This window comes from Patiria miniata, unplaced genomic scaffold, assembly GCF_015706575.1.
Source record: "Patiria miniata isolate m_02_andy unplaced genomic scaffold, ASM1570657v1 HiC_scaffold_22, whole genome shotgun sequence".
Taxonomy (NCBI): domain Eukaryota; kingdom Metazoa; phylum Echinodermata; class Asteroidea; order Valvatida; family Asterinidae; genus Patiria; species Patiria miniata.
This window is the reverse complement of record NW_024037061.1, coordinates 19,039,240-19,057,034: the sequence shown is the minus strand read 5'-3', so window position 1 is coordinate 19,057,034 and position 17,795 is coordinate 19,039,240. Positions and strand designations below refer to the sequence as shown.

The 17,795-nt window shown below is 40.6% G+C and overlaps 1 long non-coding RNA gene across 1 annotated transcript; it reads right to left on the bottom strand.

The window, feature by feature from the left end:
- LOC119730931 lies at nucleotides 1-16,804 on the bottom strand. The gene is made up of 5 exons (XR_005271408.1): nucleotides 16,497-16,804; nucleotides 10,620-10,688; nucleotides 9,874-10,047; nucleotides 1,370-1,523; nucleotides 1-59 (listed from the first exon to the last, which is right to left on the bottom strand). It is a non-coding gene; the product is annotated as an uncharacterized LOC119730931 (long non-coding RNA).
- Nucleotides 16,805-17,795: the final 991 nt, after the last annotated feature.

The window sequence follows — 17,795 nt, the reverse complement described above, 5'->3', positions numbered from 1 at the left end:
CTATAGTGCTTCTCAAGAGAGCTCTCTGATGTGAAGTGAGCTGGTAGATCTGCCATCACCTGGTCAAGAAATTTGAATATTGTCAATTTGGGAAAAAATGTTTGATACTGATTGAGAGATTTACTTGTATTCATTATTAGCTATCCTGCAAATTCGAGTGGAACAAGGTTAAAAAAAAAATAGGTTAACCAGTTTGCATCGGATAACGTGTATACAAACAAAGATTTTGCGGTATTCGTAGCGGATGCCAGATGAACAAGAATGATAGCTGAGTCCTATAAATACAGATGTCAAATTGGTTCAGAGAACTCTTAGAGTTTTTAAGAATAAATTATTGTTTCAATGAAGAAGAAGTGTCTTTGCTCCCTTATTAGTCCCATCCTTGTAGATAGGATAGGATGCCTAGTTATATATCTTTGATACAAACGAATCCGGGAAATATAAATTTATAGTGACTTGGCATCATTACATCTTGCAAGGTGACAAAAGAAAGTCCTGAATAGCGCCCTCTACCCCACCTCACCCGGCCGCAGCATTACATGACAAAAACAATGAAAAAAGCCCATTGGTTTTACTTTAAACATGCCTTAGACCTTACTCCATATTTTTTATACAATTTCCTTAAAACATAAGTAGTAACTATCAAAGGTTATTAATATCACTCAATCTGAAAATAAAAAGAAAACAAAAATCCCCCACTTGCATTATTGTCCATTCAGCCATAAAAAATCGTTGCGCGTCAATTTTGATCTGTTAAGTCAATTTCTTTTTTTTCTTTAAAATTTTCTGTAGCTACAACAGTGCCCTTTAGTGCTGCACCGCCTCAAATATTTAGCACTAAGGAGCACAAGGGCACCAAGGCAAATGATAGGGCACCAAGTCAAATGATGTAAGCCCATATGAGAACTCAAACAAACAAAGCAGTACCACTTTGCTATTTTTTCCCAAGCTTGGATGGTACAGACAAAGAATATTTTTTTAAACGCATCACTAGTTTGAATACAATTTAATACCAAATTAGTGACTCTCAACAATATAGTTATGAACTCACAGTCTGTTTGTTTGATGACAGAATTTTTGTTACAACTTCCACATGGTAGTAGATTAAAAGGCGACTACAAAATACTTCAGTCTTTGTAAAAAAAAAAAAAAATAGGCGACTTGATCAAAGTTACTTATTGTACAAGTGCGATTAGGCCTAAACCTTTTTTTTCCTGAATCTTTTTCTTAAAGTTGCTAAATGAAAGCTGTAAACGCGAACAACAAATCTGTTGGTGAACACACAATTGGGTGTTAATTTGAATTTGTTGTTAGGTTTTTCAAATAGACCTACAAACGCTGTGGTATAATAGCTGATTATGCTTTTTACCTCTTTACAAAAAATTGCTGATCCAAATGCGTTGCAGATAATGTTTGGATAATATTCTGGTTGTTAACAAGTTTTGTTTGGGTGGCTTGATTTGGTCGATCTTGTAGCTTGGATCATGTCCCTCGAGCCAGTACGTCAGGCTTTCACCTTTGCCCTGAAATAAAAGAAAGGAAAAAGAAAAGAGATTGATTGAAACAGATATCTCATGCTTCCTTTGAAATATGATGGACTTGAGAATTTGCAGCAGTGAAAATTGAAGGAAGGGTAGATCATTTGTCATTTGTGATTTTTTTCCCATTTGAAGCAACAAACGTGCTCAAAATCTAAAGATGGGTGCTTAACAAGTACCCCAAATGAAGTTAAAGATATGTGAATGCTGTGTTTTCAGAGGAAACAATATTCTAGGATCTCAATTTCTATTCAAAAGTTTCCGAGACACGTTTGTTCTCATTCAGCTGATTTAAGCTTTGCAATGTTGCACACTAAACCGCTGAATGAGTCATGTCAACGCGTGTGCACACCCATTCACAGATTAGTTCGATCACAAACCAACTAAATAAAAACTTCCAAAAAATGTGTCATTTGACACACTATTTAGAAATGGCCTTCTTTTATTGTGTTCTTCACAATGACAACATGTAATGCCAGAGAGAATAATTTCACAGGCAGTCCGACTAGCTGTACTAAGGGTTGTTTTTCTATTTTTATAGTAATTTTCCTACTTGGGTCTCGATCCTTTGCGGCTGGACTCTGATGTTCTCATAGAGCTATATTAAAGTACAATACTTGTGATGTACTTGTGACTAGACTTGTGATTTACTTATGACTGGACTTGTGATGTACTTGTGACTGGACTTGTGATGTACTTGCCACCAGACTTGAGATGAACTTGTGACTGGACTTGTGATATACTTGTGACTGGACTTGTGATTTACTTGTGACTAAACTTGTGATATACTTGGACTCGACTTGTGATGTACTTGCCACCAGACTTGTGATGTACTTGTGAACAGACTAGTGATGTACTTGTGACTGGGCTTATGATGCACTTGTGACTAGACTTGTGGTGTTCTTGTGACTAGACTTGTGATGTACTTGTGACTGGACTTGTGATTTACTTATGACTGGACTTGTGATGTACTTGTGACTGGACTTGTGATGTACTTGCCACCAGACTTGAGATGAACTTGTGACTGGACTTGTGATATACTTGTGACTGGACTTGTGATTTACTTGTGACTAAACTTGTGATATACTTGGACTCGACTTGTGATGTACTTGCCACCAGACTTGTGATGTACTTGTGAACAGACTAGTGATGTACTTGTGACTGGGCTTATGATGCACTTGTGACTAGACTTGTGGTGTTCTTGTGACTAGACTTGTGATGTTCTTGTGACTAGACTTGTGATGTACTTGTGACTGGACTTGTGATGTTCCTGTGACTGGACTTGTGATGTACTTGTGACTATAGACTTGTAATGTACTTGTGGCTGGACTTGTGATGTACTTGTGACTAGACTTGTAATGTACTTGTGGCTGGACTTGTGATGTACTTGTGGCTGGACTTGTGATGTACTTGTGACTAGACTTGTAATGTACTTGTGGCTGGACTTGTGATGTGCTTGTGACTAGACTTGTAATGTACTTGTGACTTAACTTGTAATGTACTTGTGGCTGGACTTGTGATGTACTTGTGACTAGACTTGTAATGTACTTGTGGCTGGACTTGTGATGTACTTGTGACTAGACTTGTGATGTACTTGTGACTGGACTTGTAATGTACTTGTGGCTGGACTTGTGATGTTCCTGTGACTGGACTTGTGATGTACTTGTGACTATAGACTTGTAATGTACTTGTGGCTGGACTTGTGATGTACTTGTGACTAGACTTGTAATGTACTTGTGGCTGGACTTGTGATGTACTTGTGACTAGACTTGTAATGTACTTGTGGCTGGACTTGTGATGTACTTGTGGCTGGACTTGTGATGTACTTGTGACTAGACTTGTAATGTACTTGTGGCTGGACTTGTGATGTGCTTGTGACTAGACTTGTAATGTACTTGTGACTTAACTTGTAATGTACTTGTGGCTGGACTTGTGATGTACTTGTGACTAGACTTGTGATGTACTTGTGACTGGACTTGTAATGTACTTGTGGCTGGACTTGTGATGTTCCTGTGACTGGACTTGTGATGTACTTGTGACTATAGACTTGTAATGTACTTGTGGCTGGACTTGTGATGTACTTGTGACTAGACTTGTAATGTACTTGTGTCTGGACTTGTGATGTACTTGTGACTAGACTTGTAATGTACTTGTGGCTGGACTTGTGATGTACTTGTGGCTGGACTTGTGATGTACTTGTGACTAGACTTGTAATGTACTTGTGGCTGGACTTGTGATGTGCTTGTGACTAGACTTGTAATGTACTTGTGACTTAACTTGTAATGTACTTGTGGCTGGACTTGTGATGTACTTGTGACTAGACTTGTAATGTACTTGTGGCTGGACTTGTGATGTACTTGTGACTAGACTTGTGATGTACTTGTGACTGGACTTGTAATGTACTTGTGGCTGGACTTGTGATGTACTTGTGACTAGACTTGTAATGTACTTGTGGCTGGACTTGTGATGTACTTGTGACTAGACTTGTAATGTACTTGTGACTGGACTTGTGATGTCCTTGTGACTAGACTTGTGATGTACTTGTGGCTGGACTTGTGATGTACTTGTGACTAGACTTGTGATGTACTTGTGGCTGGACTTGTGATGTACTTGTGACTAGACTTGTAATGTACTTGTGGCTGGACTTGTGATGTACTTGTGACTAGACTTGTAATGTACTTGTGACTGGACTTGTGATGTCCTTGTGACTAGACTTGTGATGTACTTGTGACTAGACTTGTAATGTACTTGTGGATGGACTTGTAATGTACTTGTGACTGGACTTGTGATGTACTTGTGACTAGACTTGTAATGTATTTGTGGCTGGACTTGTGATGTCCTTGTGACTAGACTTGTGATGTACTTGTGACTGGACTTGTGATGTTCCTGTGACTGGACTTGTGATGTACTTGTGACTTAACTTGTAATGTACTTGTGGCTGGACTTGTGATGTACTTGTGACTAGACTTGTAATGTACTTGTGGCTGGTTTTGTGATGTACCTGTGACTAAACTTGTGATGTTCTTGTGACTAGACTTGTGATGTACTTGTCACTGGACTTGTGATGTTCCTGTGACTGGACTTGTGATGTACTTGTGACTAGACTTGTAATGTACTTGTGGCTGGACTTGTGATGTACTTGTGACTAGACTTGTAATGTACTTGTGACTAGACTTGTAATGTACTTGTGGCTGGACTTGTGATGTACTTGTGACTAGACTTGTGATGTACTTGTGACTGGACTGGTGATGTCCTTGTGACTAGACTTGTGATGTACTTGTGACTGGACTTGTGATGTACTTGTGACTAGACTTGTGATGTACTTGTGGCTGGATTTGTGATGTACTTGTGACTAGACTTGTAATGTACTTGTGGCTGGTTTTGTGATGTACCTGTGACTAAACTTGTGATGTTCTTGTGACTAGACTTGTGATGTACTTGTCACTGGACTTGTGATGTTCCTGTGACTGGACTTGTGATGTACTTGTGACTAGACTTGTAATGTACTTGTGGCTGGACTTGTGATGTACTTGTGACTAGACTTGTAATGTACTTGTGGCTGGACTTGTGATGTACTTGTGACTAGACTTGTAATGTACTTGTGACTGGACTTGTGATGTCCTTGTGACTAGACTTGTGATGTACTTGTGACTAGACTTGTAATGTACTTGTGGCTGGACTTGTAATGTACTTGTGACTGGACTTGTGATGTACTTGTGACTAGACTTGTAATGTATTTGTGGCTGGACTTGTGATGTCCTTGTGACTAGACTTGTGATGTACTTGTGACTGGACTTGTGATGTTCCTGTGACTGGACTTGTGATGTACTTGTGACTTAACTTGTAATGTACTTGTGGCTGGACTTGTGATGTACTTGTGACTAGACTTGTAATGTACTTGTGGCTGGTTTTGTGATGTACCTGTGACTAAACTTGTGATGTTCTTGTGACTAGACTTGTGATGTACTTGTCACTGGACTTGTGATGTTCCTGTGACTGGACTTGTGATGTACTTGTGACTAGACTTGTAATGTACTTGTGGCTGGACTTGTGATGTACTTGTGACTAGACTTGTAATGTACTTGTGACTAGACTTGTAATGTACTTGTGGCTGGACTTGTGATGTACTTGTGACTAGACTTGTGATGTACTTGTGACTGGACTGGTGATGTCCTTGTGACTAGACTTGTGATGTACTTGTGACTGGACTTGTGATGTACTTGTGACTAGACTTGTGATGTACTTGTGGCTGGATTTGTGATGTACTTGTGACTAGACTTGTAATGTACTTGTGGCTGGTTTTGTGATGTACCTGTGACTAAACTTGTGATGTTCTTGTGACTAGACTTGTGATGTACTTGTCACTGGACTTGTGATGTTCCTGTGACTGGACTTGTGATGTACTTGTGACTAGACTTGTAATGTACTTGTGGCTGGACTTGTGATGTACTTGTGACTAGACTTGTAATGTACTTGTGGCTGGACTTGTGATGTACTTGTGACTAGACTTGTAATGTACTTGTGACTGGACTTGTAATGTACTTGTGACTAGACTTGTGATGTACTTGTGACTAGACTTGTAATGTACTTGTGACTTAACTTGTAATGTACTTGTGGCTGGACTTGTGATGTACTTGTGACTAGACTTGTAATGTACTTGTGGCTGGACTTGTGATGTACTTGTGACTAGACTTGTAATGTACTTGTGGCTGGACTTGTAATGTACTTGTGACTAGACTTGTGATGTACTTGTGACTGGACTTGTAATGTACTTGTGACTGGACTTGTAATGTACTTGTGACTAGACTTGTGATGTACTTGTGACTAGACTTGTAATGTACTTGTGACTGGACTTGTAATGTACTTGTGACTAGACTTGTGATGTACTTGTGACTAGACTTGTAATGTACTTGTGACTGGACTTGTAATGTACTTGTGACTAGACTTGTGATGTACTTGTGACTAGACTTGTAATGTACTTGTGACTTAACTTGTAATGTACTTGTGGCTGGACTTGTGATGTACTTGTGACTAGACTTGTAATGTACTTGTGGCTGGACTTGTAATGTACTTGTGACTAGACTTGTGATGTACTTGTGACTGGACTTGTAATGTACTTGTGACTTAACTTGTAATGTACTTGTGGCTGGACTTGTGATGTACTTGTGACTAGACTTGTAATGTACTTGTGGCTGGACTTGTGATGTACTTGTGACTAGACTTGTGATGTACTTGTGACTGGACTTGTGATGTACTTGTGACTAGACTTGTAATGTACTTGTGGCTGGTTTTGTGATGTACCTGTGACTAAACTTGTGATGTTCTTGTGACTAGACTTGTGATGTACTTGTCACTGGACTTGTGATGTTCCTGTGACTGGACTTGTGACTAGACTTGTAATGTACTTGTGGCTGGACTTGTGATGTACTTGTGACTAGACTTGTAATGTACTTGTGGCTGGACTTGTGATGTACTTGTGACTGGACTTGTAATGTACTTGTGGCTGGACTTGTGATGTACTTGTGGCTGGACTTGTAATGTACTTGTGACTAGACTTGTAATGTACTTGTGGCTGGACTTGTGATGTACTTGTGACTAGACTTGTAATGTACTTGTGACTGGACTTGTGATGGACTTGTGACTGGACTTGTAATGTACTTGTGGCTGGACTTGTGATGTACTTGTGGCTGGACTTGTAATGTACTTGTGACTGGACTTGTGATGTACTTGTGACTAGACTTGTAATGTACTTGTGGCTGGACTTGTAATGTACTTGTGACTGGACTTGTGATGTACTTGTGGCTGGACTTGTAATGTACTTGTGACTAGACTTGTAATGTACTTGTGGCTGGACTTGTGATGGACTTGTGGCTGGACTTGTAATGTACTTGTGACTAGACTTGTAATGTACTTGTGACTGGACTTGTAATGTACTTGTGACTAGACTTGTAATGTACTTGTGGCTGGACTTGTAATGTACTTGTGGCTGGACTTGTGATGGACTTGGGGCTGGACTTGTAATGTACTTGTGACTGGACTTGTGATGTACTTGTGACTGGACTTGTGATGTACTTGTGACTAGACTTGTAATGTACTTGTGACTAGACTTGTGATGTACTTGTGGCTGGACTTGTAATGTACTTGTGACTGGACTTGTGATGGACTTGTGACTAGACTTGTAATGTACTTGTGGCTGGACTTGTGATGGACTTGTGGCTGGACTTGTAATGTACTTGTGACTAGACTTGTAATGTACTTGTGGCTGGACTTGTAATGTACTTGTGACTGGACTTGTGATGGACTTGTGGCTGGACTTGTGATGTACTTGTGACTAGACTTGTAATGTACTTGTGGCTGGACTTGTGATGTACTTGTGACTAGACTTGTAATGTACTTGTGACTGGACTTGTGATGTACTTGTGACTGGACTTGTAATGTACTTGTGACTGGACTTGTAATGTACTTGTGACTGGACTTGTAATGTACTTGTGGCTGGACTTGTAATGTACTTGTGACTGGACTTGTGATGGACTTGTGGCTGGACGTGTAATGTACTTGTGGCTGGACTTGTAATGTACTTGTGGCTGGACTTGTGATGTACTTGTGACTAGACTTGTAATGTACTTGTGACTAGACTTGTGATGTACTTGTGGCTGGACTTGTAATGTACTTGTGACTGGACTTGTGATGGACTTGTGACTAGACTTGTAATGTACTTGTGGCTGGACTTGTGATGGACTTGTGGCTGGACTTGTAATGTACTTGTGACTAGACTTGTGATGTACTTGTGGCTGGACTTGTAATGTACTTGTGACTAGACTTGTAATGTACTTGTGGCTGGACTTGTAATGTACTTGTGGCTGGACTTGTAATGTACTTGTGACTGGACTTGTGATGTACTTGTGGCTGGACTTGTGATGTACTTGTGACTAGACTTGTGATGTACTTGTGACTAGACTTGTAATGTACTTGTGACTAGACTTGTAATGTACTTGTGACTGGACTTGTGATGTACTTGTGACTGGACTTGTGATGTACTTGTGACTGGACTTGTGATGTACTTGTGACTAGACTTGTAATGTACTTGTGACTAGACTTGTGATGTACTTGTGGCTGGACTTGTAATGTACTTGTGGCTGGACTTGTGATGTACTTGTGACTAGACTTGTAATGTACTTGTGGCTGGACTTGTAATGTACTTGTGACTGGACTTGTGATGTACTTGTGGCTGGACTTGTGATGTACTTGTGACTAGACTTGTAATGTACTTGTGGCTGGACTTGTGATGTACTTGTGACTAGACTTGTAATGTACTTGTGACTGGACTTGTGATGTACTTGTGACTGGACTTGTAATGTACTTGTGACTGGACTTGTAATGTACTTGTGACTGGACTTGTAATGTACTTGTGGCTGGACTTGTAATGTACTTGTGACTGGACTTGTGATGGACTTGTGGCTGGACGTGTAATGTACTTGTGGCTGGACTTGTAATGTACTTGTGGCTGGACTTGTGATGTACTTGTGACTAGACTTGTAATGTACTTGTGACTAGACTTGTAATGTACTTGTGACTGGACTTGTGATGGACTTGTGGCTGGACTTGTAATGTACTTGTGGCTGGACTTGTAATGTACTTGTGACTAGACTTGTAATGTACTTGTGGCTGGACTTGTGATGTACTTGTGGCTGGACTTGTGATGTACTTGTGGCTGGACTTGTGATGTACTTGTGACTAAACTTGTGACTAGACTTGTGATGTACTTGTGACTGGGCTTATGATGCATGTGTGACTATACTTGTGATGTACTTGTAACTGGACTTATGATGTACTTGTTACTGGACTTATGATGTACTTGTGACTGGACTTGTGATGTACTTTTGCCTGGACTTGTTATGTACTTGTGATGTACTTGTGAATGAACTTGTGACTGGACTTGTGATGTACGTGTGACTAGACTTGTAATGTACTTGTGACTGAAATTGTAATGTGCTTGTGACTAGACTAATGATGTACTTGTGACTAGACTTGTAATGTACTTGTGACTGGGCTTATGATGCACTTGTGACTAGACTTGTGATGTACTTGTGACTGAACTTGTGACTGGACTTGTAATGTACTTGTTACTGGAACTGTAATGTACTTGTGACTAGACTTATGATGCACTTGTGACTGGACTTGTGATGTACTTGTGACTGGACTTGTGATTTACTTTTGACTGGACTTGTGATGTACTTGTGACTGGACTTGTGATGTACTTGTGACTGGACTTGTGATGTATTTGTGATTGATCAATCTTAAGTATCTCGACCACAAGCAAAGACAATGATCTTACCTGAGTGAATACCGATGCGGAGTTTGAGTTTCTCATCTTGTTTGTGTGGCATGATCAACTATCAACGCCCTCCAGGAGATGCCATGCAGTGGAGGCGATCATACCAGCATGACGGCTGCCATTACGGATCAGTAGGCAGGAGACCAACATGTAGGCATCGTCGATGCTTTCAACCTTGGCAAGATGTTATTATTCAACACTGGTTAATTTTGCTTTCAGACATTATAATAGAACATACATATTTGCGTGGTTTTTGCCTGAACTAGTAACCATGGTAGCATCAACTTAACCTCTGAGTGATTGTCATGACTACGCCTGCAAACAGCCCAGTAATGTTGACAATGATAATGCAAGTGACTTTTTGTAATTATATCACCGCACCCACAGATTCTGTGTTTTTCAGTGGCCGAGAGTGTGCATCACATAGTATTTGCTATTTTCCGTCTACTTGTACATGGCTAAAAGGACTATGGCACCTTCCATTTTAATACTGACTACTTTGAGTGGCATAATCAAACTACCGGTAGCCTCCTAGACCTGTTTTATAATGCCACTTGAAGCAGTCAATATGCAAGACTACAAATTATAAGCATAGCTTGTAAAGTACTCTGAAAGTAAAACAGATCTAAGATGGTAGAATCAAGCCAAGCAGTAACGGGTAAGGTGCTTTCTGTCAATGTATTGTTGATCATTTCATGTTTGCATATTTACCATAATAAATGAACCTGGTCATATGGAATATTTACCTTGTAGACGTCATAGTTGGAAATGATGGCGTCGAACAGCGTGTGCAAGGCATTCAACAAGTTAACAACCTGGAAAGTTAAGAACAAGACGTAAAGGGTAACTCTGGTGACACTATTGGTTTGCGAATCTGAGTAGACAATTTGGTCAAATTTGAGTACATTTTTGATAATACATTGTAGTATATACATTTTGAACTGAAGCCGCCTTTGAGCAAGGGCGGATCCAGAACACAATTTTTTACTGTTTTGGTCCCCCAAAAAGAGGGTCAAAAAAATTACGGCGTGGGGTTCGGGGCCCCTTAACATGCTTGAGGGCCCCGAAAATGTTTTTGATTGTAGATGCTCTGTGGTGCGATCCGAGGCAATTTCTCACCACTTTAACCAATGTTTTTTTTAGGAAAAGATGGTGGTGTACTCATTGCCTGCCTTTATTGCGATGTCAGCTTAAAAAAAAAAAAAATTGGTTTCATTTGGGGGGGGGGGGGGGGGGGGGGCCCCCCTTTGTCCCTCCCCCCCCCCCCCCCTCCTGGATCCGCCCTTGCCTTTGAGAATACGATTGAAAAGTACAAAGCCCTAGGTGCATGTTTATCTTGTGACTAGACTTGTAATGTACTTGTGACTGGACTTGTGATGTACTTGTGACTGGACTTGTGATGTACTTGTGACTGGACTTGTGATGTCCTTGTGACTAGACTTGTGATGTACTTGTGACTGGACTTGTGATGTACTTGTGACTAGACTTGTAATGTACTTGTGACTAGACTTGTGATGTACTTGTGACTAGACTTGTAATGTTCCTGTGGCTGGACTTGTGATGTACTTGTGACTGGACTTGTAATGTACTTGTGACTGGACTTGTGATGTACTTGTGGCTGGACTTGTGATGTACTTGTGACTTAACTTGTAATGTACTTGTGGCTGGACTTGTGATGTACTTGTGACTATACTTGTAATGTACTTGTGGCTGGACTTGTGATGTACTTGTGACTGGACTTGTGATGTACTTGTGACTTAACTTGTAATGTACTTGTGGCTGGACTTGTGATGTACTTGTGACTAGACTTGTAATGTACTTGTGACTGGACTTGTGATGTACTTGTGACTAGACTTGTAATGTACTTGTGGTTGGACTTGTGATGTACTTGTGACTAGACTTGTAATGTACTTGTGACTGGACTTGTGATGTACTTGTGACTGGACTTGTGATGTACTTGTGACTTAACTTGTAATGTACTTGTGGCTGGACTTGTGATGTACTTGTGACTAGACCTGTAATGTACTTGTGACTGGACTTGTGATGTACTTGTGACTGGACTTGTGATGTACTTGTGACTGGACTTGTGATGTACTTGTGACTTAACTTGTAATGTACTTGTGGCTGGACTTGTGATGTACTTGTGACTAGACTTGTAATGTACTTGTGGCTGGACTTGTAATGTACTTGTGACTAGACTTGTAATGTACTTGTGGCTGGACTTGTGATGTACTTGTGACTAGACTTGTGATGTACTTGTGGCTGGACTTGTGATGTACTTGTGACTAGACTTGTAATGTACTTGTGACTGGACTTGTAATGTTCCTGTGACTGGACTTGTAATGTACTTGTGGCTGGACTTGTAATATGTACTTGTGACTGGACTTGTGATGTACTTGTGACTGGACTTGTGATGTACTTGTGACTGGACTTGTGATGTACTTGTGACTAGACTTGTAATGTACTTGTGACTGGACTTGTGATGTACTTGTGACTAGACTTGTGATGTACTTGTGACTGGACTTGTGATGTACTTGTGACTAGACTTGTAATGTACTTGTGACTGGACTTGTAATGTTCCTGTGACTGGACTTGTGATGTTCCTGTGACTGGACTTGTGATGTACTTGTGACTGGACTTGTGATGTTCCTGTGGCTGGACTTGTGATGTACTTGTGACTGGACTTGTAATGTACTTGTGGCTGGACTTGTAATGTACTTGTGGCTGGACTTGTGATGTACTTGTGGCTGGACTTGTAATGTACTTGTGACTGGACTTGTGATGTACTTGTGGCTGGACTTGTGATGTACTTGTGACTGGTCTTGTAATGTACTTGTGGCTGGACTTGTAATGTACTTGTGGCTGGACTTGTGATGTACTTGTGACTAGACTTGTAATGTACTTGTGGCTGGACTTGTGATATACTTGTGACTGGACTTGTAATGTACTTGTGGCTGGACTTGTGATGTACTTGTGACTGGACTTGTAATGTACTTGTGACTAGACTTGTAATGTACTTGTGACTAGACTTGTAATGTACTTGTGGCTGGACTTGTAATGTACTTGTGACTGGACTTGTGATGTACTTGTGGCTGGACTTGTGATGTACTTGTGAATGGACTTGTGATGTACTTGTGGCTGGACTTGTGATGTACTTGTGACTGGACTTGTGATGTACTTGTGACTAGACTTGTAATGTACTTGTGGCTGGACTTGTGATGTACTTGTGGCTGGACTTGTGATGTACTTGTGGCTGGACTTGTGATGTACTTGTGGCTGGACTTGTGATGTACTTGTGAATGGACTTGTAATGTACTTGTGGCTGGACTTGTGATGTACTTGTGACTAAACTTGTGACTAGACTTGTGATGTACTTGTGACTGGGCTTATGATGCATGTGTGACTAGACTTGTGATGTACTTGTAACTGGACTTATGATGTACTTGTTACTGGACTTATGATGTACTTGTGACTGGACTTGTGATGTACTTTTGCCTGGACTTGTTATGTACTTGTGATATACCATGCAACATATGGGACCAAAAAAATTGGACTGGTACGTGTGTAGCTACATACACTCTACATAAAAACTAGAATAAAGCGCTCTCATCAGACAAAAAAAACTATGCTGCACAAAATACCCATGTCTACATGTACGTAGTACCGTTGCCTATAGTTAAAAAAAAGAAGACTACATGTACATGTACCGGTACATCTACATAATTATGTCGTGCGCCATTCAAAAAGTCTACAGGCATCTACCCTGTACAGAAAAAGTCTACACACATCTACCCTGTACAGAAAAAGTCTACACACATCTACCCTGTACAGAAATAGTCTACACGCATCTACCCTGTACAGAAAAAGTCTACACACATCTACCCTGTACAGAAAAAGTCTACACACATCTACCCTGTACAGAAATAGTCTACACGCATCTACCCTGTACAGAAAAAGTCTACACGCATCTACCCTGTACATAAATAGTCTACACACATCTACCCTGTACAGAAAAAGTCTACACACATCTACCCTGTACAGAAATAGTCTACACGCATCTACCCTGTACAGAAAAAGTCTACACACATCTACCCTGTACAGAAAAAGTCTACAGGCATCTACACAGTACAGAAAAAGTCTACACACATCTACCCTGTACAGAAAAAAGTCTACACGCATCTACACAGTACAGAAAAAGTCTACACACATCTACCCTGTACAGAAATAGTCTACACGCATCTACCCTGTACAGAAAAAGTCTACACACATCTACACTGTACAGAAAAAGTCTACACACATCTACCAAGTACAGAAAAAGTCTACACACATCTACACTGTACAAAAAAAGTCTACACCCATCTACCCTGTACAGAAAAAGTCTACACACATCTACACTGTACAAAAAAAGTCTACACACATCTACACTGTACAAAAAAAGTCTACACACATCTACACTGTACAGAAAAAGTCTACACACATCTACACTGTACAGAAAAAGTCTACACACATCTACACTGTACAAAAAAGGCTACACACATCTACACTGTACAGAAAAAATCTACACACATCTACACTGTACAGAAAAAATCTACACACATCTACTCTGTACAGAAAAAATCTACACACATCTACTCTGTACAGAAATAGTATACACACATCTACACTGTACAGAAATAGTCTACACGCATCTACCCTGTACAGAAAAAGTCTACACGCATCTACACAGTACAGAAAAAGTCTACACGCATCTACACTGTACAGAAAAAGTCTACACACATCTACACTGTACAGAAAAAGTCTACACGCATCTACCCTGTACAGAAAAAGTCTACACGCATCTACACAGTACAGAAAAAGTCTACACGCATCTACACTGTACAGAAAAAGTCTACACACATCTACACTGTACAGAAAAAGTCGAGAGTAACTCCGCTTATTGAACAAACGCATGGTATCATCACGCAGTAATCATGAAAACTGTTACAATGTATCTATTTCACTGTCAGTCCCATCCGACTGGAGAAATTAATACCGTGGGAACTTGATAGTGCGCTCGGTGGCCACACCACACCAGGGCTGCGGTCACAGTGACTGTCAATAATGTTGGATCACCTGAATTTCTCAACTGTTTCGGTTTATTTCGGTTTATTTCGTGTTTTTTTTCAAAAGATGGCTAAACCGCCCTGAGGTCGGTTTCGGTTTCTGGTCGAGTTTGCACATCATTAATCTACACGGATCAAAAAAGGTCTACACATATCTACCCTGTAGAAACAAAATCTAGATGCATCCGACTTGCACCAAAAAAGTCTACACGCATCTACCCTGTACAAAAAAAGGTCTACATACCCTGTAGAAACAACACGCATGGGTAGATGCGTGTAGACCGTTTTTGTGCAGTGTAGATGCGTGTAGACCTTTTTTGTACAGTGTAGATGTGCGTAGACTTTTTTTCTACAGTGTAGATGTGTGTAGACATTTTTTTGTGCAGGGTAGATGCGTGTAGACTCTTTTGTCATGTTTGTGCAGTGTAGATGCGTGTAGACTTTTTTTGTGCAGGGAAGATGCGTGTAGACTTTTTTTTTGTACAGTGTAGATGCGTGTAGACCCTTTTTTGTACAGTGTAGATGCGTGTAGACTTTTTTGGGGCAGGGTAGATGCATGTAGACTTTTTTTGGTGCAGGTCAGATGCATCTACACTTTGTTTCTACAGGGTAGATGCGTATAGACCTTTTTTTGTACAGAGTAGATGCATGTAGACTTTTTCTGTACAGGGTAGATGCGTGTAGACTTTTTCTGTACAGGGTAGATGTCTGTAGACTTTTTTAACTGTTTGGCGCACGACATAAATTCTGTAGAAAGTCTTTTTTTCTGTAATTAAAGGCTATCATCACCCTATGCAACGGGTACTACGTATACATGGGAATTTTGTGCAGCATTTTTTGTATTTTTTGTCTGATGAGGGCGCTTTATTCTAGTTTTTTATGTAGAGTGTATGTAGCTACACACATACCAGTCCAATTTTTTGGGTCCCATATGTTGCCCCAAATGGACTAACAAGCCCCCAGATAGCAATTTCATGTCATCAAAGTCAATTTGAGCAGTGAGAAAATACAAACAGTTTCTTAGAAAACACTTAGAATTTTTCAGTCCAATCTCATAGGGTTTGTACACAGGGTGTTGAGTGAACTTCGTATATGGAAATCTTTCCCCAAAATGATGATACCGATAGACAACATAAATCTAGGACTGCATGCACCGAGAAACATTCCCAATTGTGTTAGGAAAAATAACTCAGCAATTTTTCTTGACTCTCATTCATGTCTATAGACTTTATACACACACCCACACACCCAATCGCAGAAGTGGCATCAGCCATCAGGTTGCAACATTTTTTTCCAGTGAGGCAAACACTGACAATTGTTAACTACTTGGGAGAGGTTGACTTCCCCCTGCACCACCGTCATGACATTGGCTCAACCATGGAGGAAGGAACACATGCCTCAACCAACAACAGAAGATAATCAAGCCCACGTGGAGGTTTGCTGCCGATCGTGAATTGTAGACCCCCTGTTTTGTTTTGATCAAATAAGAGTCAAAAATGTTTTTTATTGCGCAAAAATCACCTTTATCAAAAGCAGACGATCGCCGGTTTGCTAGACATGCCAGAAGTCAACCATGTCAACGCGAGTCATCTAGATCTACCCTACGCAGGTACTCAGCAAAGTCCACTAGATGTTAACGCTGAATATATTCCAAAGGAACGGAGTGACGGAGGTTGTACACCATGTCTTCAGTCCTATGAATATTAACGACAAATATGATAAAGAAATATGAATGAAACTGGAGTGGAAGGGTCTCGACCAAAGACCCACAAACGCAGACAAGTAAACAAACTGCACACCAGACGGCTGCGTGTTTGGCAATAGACCGCTTGCAGACGCGTTCGATAATCGACGCGCGAAGGCGCGCGACGCCATGTTGTGGGACAAGCGCATATCTATCCATGCACATTTTGTCCCACAACATGGCGTCGCACACCTTCGCGCGTCAATTATCGAACGCGTCTGCACCGCGGTCTATTGAACGGTGAACCGCGTTTGATGGCGCCCTCAATATTGAGGGCGCCAAACACGTTTCATTGACTGCGCAATTCCACCCACAGACATTATAAACGCACAAATCAGTCAAGCTGTGAAGAAAACATCCCATACATGTATCTGCGTTTCCCCAAGGGCGGATTCAGAACACGTTTTTTTTTGGGGGGGGGGGCCAAAAAAAATTGGTCCCCCCAAAAAGTGGGTCAAAAAAATTACGGCGTGCCCCGAACCCCATGGGGTTTGGGGCCCGCTTAAAGGGAATGTACATGATTGGCTTTTGCTGTAATTTTCAGAAATGGAGTATTTGAGGGGTTAGTTTAAAGGGAATGTACAACATTTGCTTTTGCTGCAATTTTCAGAAATAAATGGATTTGGAGGATTAGTATGTTATAGAAAATATTGTTAAACTGACTTGTTTCACGTTTTGGGCTTGTAGATGCTGGAAAAACCAAGAAAACCTATCATGTTCTTGTAGTCTGGTTCCCTGACCCCACTTAAGATGAAACGGAGCAATTAATACACTTTGGGGAATTGTAAGGTCGGAGAATCAGTCTAGCAGGCTTGTACCCCTTCACAGGTGTGTAATCATTTGCAAAGAAAAGTCAGAATAACTAAATATGAACAATTAGGAACAGTTTTTAAAAAAGGCCAGTTTTCTCCAACGCTGGTCGGCCGACCAGCGTTGGAAAAAAAAAATTCTTGAAATGTCACCAGGAGCCACGATTTTAAAGGATGTTTTAGACTATCAGTCCCTAACAATTCAGTGGGGTATTTCGTGATAATTTGATCATTTCGTTTTCCCTTTAATATATCAAATATTGTTAC